Source organism: Hemicordylus capensis, chromosome 2 (assembly GCF_027244095.1).
Source record: "Hemicordylus capensis ecotype Gifberg chromosome 2, rHemCap1.1.pri, whole genome shotgun sequence".
Classification (NCBI taxonomy): Eukaryota; Metazoa; Chordata; class Lepidosauria; order Squamata; family Cordylidae; genus Hemicordylus; species Hemicordylus capensis.
The window spans coordinates 258,339,279-258,344,025 of NC_069658.1; the positions used below are offsets into that span (position 1 = coordinate 258,339,279).

The 4,747-nt window shown below is 47.0% G+C and overlaps 1 long non-coding RNA gene across 1 annotated transcript in view; it reads right to left on the bottom strand.

The window, feature by feature from the left end:
- Nucleotides 1–3,996, bottom strand: part of LOC128346864 (uncharacterized) — a 40,715-nt gene extending 36,719 nt beyond the window's left edge. Inside the window, exons 1-2 of the long non-coding RNA XR_008317250.1 lie at nt 3,950–3,996; nt 2,168–2,320 (exon numbers count right to left, since the gene is read on the bottom strand). This is a non-coding gene — a long non-coding RNA (uncharacterized LOC128346864). The remainder of the gene's footprint in view (nt 1–2,167; nt 2,321–3,949) is intronic.
- Between the last annotated feature and the right edge of the window lie 751 nt (nt 3,997–4,747).

Below are 4,747 nucleotides of genomic sequence, written 5' to 3' on the forward strand. Positions count from 1 at the left end.
GGTTAGGGGTGAAGCAGGATACAGTACAGGGCCCATTTGAAGTGATGAGGTGGAGACAGGTAGCACCAGCTGGGTCAGCCCCAACCACCTCCATTCTCCAAACAAGCTTGGGGATGTACATGAGATCTGGGGCACCACAAAAATCAATGGGGACACATGCCTCCCAGGTCCAGGTCTAACACCCCTGTTAAACTCTTTATCTCCTGAGTGTTTTGAGGATAAGAGATTTGCAATGGTTAAAGTGTTGCAAAGTACAGTGGAATTAGGCAGCACTTTGAAACCGCGAGCACAGCAGCTTTGATGCAGTTTTCTATGCAATGTGACAGGGTTTTGGCTGTCCTTATTGCCCGCCACTGCAGCAGATTTTCCAGGCAGGAGGTGTCCATATTCCACCTTGATCGCATTTACTGCCCCCTCCTCCTCCATTTCCAGCCAACAGAGTCACGGAGTAGGTGGGGAAATGCTGACGTGATGAACTCTTTTTTTAAAAAAAATCCTCAGTGCTTTTGTGCAAAGTGCTTTTGTGCAACAACTTTATCCTCTGTACAAGCAGAAGCACCGAACACGTGAGGCATAAGACCAATTGGATCAAAAGCCTAGGACGAATGTAGAAATGAAACACAGTGGAAATACATTAGATATATATTTTTCAAAGAAAAAAATTGGCTTTACATAGCAAATTCCAGAGACAAATGTGACCGAAACCTAGGGCCGAATGCAGAAATGAAAAACCGAGAGGCGAATATATTAAGAAAAATATATTGTGTGGCTTTACATATCACCAGAATCTTGAATGTGTCATTCATACACACACACACACACACACACACACACACACACCTGGTATATATATATGAAAAACATGAGTGATCAAAATCAAAAGCCAATTGAAGAAAAGAAACAAGTTGCACCATTGTGGGTTGCGACCTTGCACAAGAACACGCGTTGAAAATTTTTAAAAATAACAATCTTACATGAGTGGCAAAATTATTTCAGGAATGGGCAGAAAAGGGCTGTAAAAATTGGCAAATCCAAGTGAACCGTCCAGACCACACTGTGCTGCAACGCATCAAAAACACAGCAATTTCCTGCAACAGATTTACAACCTTATAGGGCAAAATCACATCAATAAAACCCAAATCAAGGCATCAGAAATATGGACAGCAGCCTAGTGAGAGTGCAGCAACTGTGATGTCACAACATTAGAAATGTGGAGAGGTGCTTAATGGACATGTTGCAAAACTGTTGCAGTGTGTAATCTGGAAAACACCCTGGAGGAGTTAAACATGATCTTGCCTGTAAAACTGGCCACCGTTGTGCATTGGTTGCCCAAATAAATTGAATTAGACTCTTGGTCCATCTAGCTCAGTATTATCTACATACTCTGACTGGCAGCTGCTCTCTAGGGATCTTTCCCAGCCCTATGAATTTGCTTCTGAGCTTACATGCTTAGAATTAGAGAGTTTGTGTGTGTGGCTAAAAGTTAAAACAAATATGAACATACAAGCCAACCCCCGCACAGAGCATCTGTGCGTTTTTTGGGGCCAGCAACCTCTCTCCCCCTCGCCCCAGTCTCCAGCTGGGCCGCCGCCACCTCCTCACCTTGCCTCCACGCTGGGCCGGATCCGCCGCCTCTCTCCCCCCGCCCCAGTCTCCGGCCTGGCCGAGTGCCGCCGCCGCGGCCAGGCCCGCCGCCACCTGGCATCCGGGCCCGCCGCTGCCTCCTCACCTCAGCGGCCGGGCCGGACCCGCTACCTGGCCCACTACTTCCACCGTGCCCACGGCTGCCCGGCCAGCCAATTCTCCTGCCGCCACGGCATGGCCCACTACTGCTGCCACAGGTCGCAGCCTGGCCTACTACTGCTGCCGCACATGGCCGCCGTCTTGCCTCTGCAGCCACCCGACCAGCCAATTCTCCTGGGTGTGCCTTAGCCAATCAGGCGCCTCCGCCGCCAGCCAATCAGCTGGGCTGCCGGGACGCATTTTCCCTGGGCACACCCAGGAGAATTATATATATAGATGATGTACACATATACACATGCATTTGATCATGACATTTATATTCTGCCCTTCCTTCAAGAAGTTAAGGGTGGCATGGTTCTTCCTCCCCACTTGTATACTCTCAGTGGTCCTGTGAGGTAGGTTAGGCTAAGAGAAAGTGACTTACCTTAAGTCACGCACATCTGAACCCAAGTCTTCCTAGTCCTAGTCCAATACTCTTACCATGACACCAGACCAGTTTTCAACAAAAAAGTTCTCAATGTGGTTTACGTATAAAAAGAGCAAGAAGATAGTTCCCTGTCCTCAAAGCACTCACCGTCTAAAAAGAAACACAGTATAAAAGAAAAAATGTTTTAAAGTTTTATTGATGGTTATTTTAACTTGTTTTACTTATTTGTTTGTTTGTTTGCTTGTTCATTTATTTATTTATTTATTATATTTCTACACTGCCCCAAACTTCCATCCCTGGGTGCTTTACAGCAACATAAACAAATTAAAACCTTGAAACAATTTAAAACCACAAATCTAGTTAAAAAGCTTGAGTGAATAAATGCATCTTTAAAGACTTTTTAAAAGTAGTCAAAGATGGGTAGGCTCATATTTCAGCAAGGAGCGCATTCCAGAGTCTTGAGCGGCAACAGAGAAGGCTCATCCCTAGCCATCAGACAAGCTGCTGGCAACTGCAGGTGAACCTCTCCAGATGAACTCAATGGGGGATGGAGCTAATGATGAAGAAGACGTTCTCTTAAATACCCTGGGCCTAAGCTGTTTAGGACTTTATAGGTTATAACCAGCACCTTGAATTTTGCCCAGGAACGTATTGGTAGCTGTAACGTTCCTTAAACTGGGTAGGAGGCTTACCAACATATGTACCCCTCTTCTGAGGTCATTTATCTTAAGAAACAGATGCAGCTGGTGTATCAGCCAAAGCTGATAGAAAGCACCTCTGGCTACTGCCTTAATCTGAGACACTAGAAAGAAGTTTGGATCCAGAAGCACTCCCAGACTACATACCTGTTCCTTTTGGGGAAGTGTGACCCTTGGCAGATCAAAATCATCTCCTGAGTTCTGACCCCACACAATAAGTACCTCTATCCTATTTGGAGTCAGTCTCAGTTTGTTGACCCTCATCCTGCCCCTCACTGCCTCCAGGCAGGCATTTAGAGAGGCTATGCCTTCTCCTGAAGGTGCTTTCATGGAGAACATACTGATAACACCCTGCACCAAATCTCCTGATGATCTCTCCCAGCAGTTCCATGCAGATGTTAAAAGGCATTGAGGACAGTATGGAGCCCTGGGGGATGCCATATAAAAGCTCATGTTTTGAAGAGCAACAGTTTCCAAGTGACACCATCTGCAATCTGACTGAGAGGTAGGAGCGGAACCAAATCAATGCCTCCCAATCCCCTCAGATGCTGCAGAAGGATACTGTGGTCGATAGTTTCGAAAGCTGCCAAGAGATCCAAAAGGACCAACAGAGTCACACTTCCTCTGTCAATTCCCCATCTGAGAACATCCATCAGGCTGACCAAGGCAGTCTCTACCCCATAGCCAGTCCAAAAGCCAGTTTGAAATGGGTCTAGATAATCAGTTTCCTCCAAGACTGTCTGGAGCTGGGAGGCCACCACCCTCTCAATTAACTTCACAATCATCTTGCCCAACCCTGGAAGGTTGGAGACAAGCCTATAGTTGTTTAACTCTGAGGGGTCCAAAGCAGGCTTCTTCAGAAGAGGTCTAATGATTGCCTCCTTAAGACAGGAAGGCATCCTTCCCTCCCTCAGAGAAGCATTTATAATTATCTACCAGGCCTTCTACAATGATGGAGAAGCAGAAGGTCACAATCTCCAGGATAAATCCCAAAGCATGGTTGGTGGAAGAAGGATGGGCAGCGCTGGGTGAGCAGAGGGAGGGGTGTGCTTTCAGCTAGCTGTCTCCTTTGACTACTTACCCTCCATCCATCCCCCTTCCATTGGCTGGGCTCCTGGCTGAAGGAAGCAGTGCATGCATGTGCTCTCGATGAACCATGTGTGCACCCTCCTTCCATCAGCTGGGAGCCCGGCCAATGAAAGGAGGGTGGGTGGAGTGTGGCAAGTGGGGGTGAATATGCACATGAGTGCACACACCACACAGGGGATGCCACTATGAGTGGGGAGACCACCCTTATGTGGGCACAGGCCCCCTCTCCCCTCGCTACACCCCTATGTTTATAAGAGGCCCCTTATTGGCCCATAATTGGTTTTAATAATGAATGCGTAATAACTCTAACAAACAACTTTGGGTAATTCTGCCTAGGGAGCTGAACACAGTAACCTCAGGGACCATTACATTTCAAATGGGATAAACGCAACCTGCCAACTATCTGTCAATGTTTGGTGCCACCGACCACCCAGCATGGGACTGCAGCACATACCTGTCAAAGACTGAGTCCTCGTTTAGCCTGAGGCCCCATGAACCAGAATGCTAGGTAATAAAACCTGTGATTTAGTCTTCGTTTTAGCCTGTCATTATTCGGAGGAACTCAATCTCTTTGACCCAGGCATCTACGTTTGTAATGTCAGGACCTTTGAAGTTGGCAAATCTACCCTTTTTACAGTCTGAGATCTGAAGTTGTTCCCTTAAAATGTTCCCTTCTTCCACATTCATGGGTTACTCCAGGTCACACTTGCTCCCGTCGCTCCAAACAGCCCCTCAACCCTCTCCGTGTTGACATCTCTCTGTTATTTAATGTCTGCTAGCCTTGGCAAAA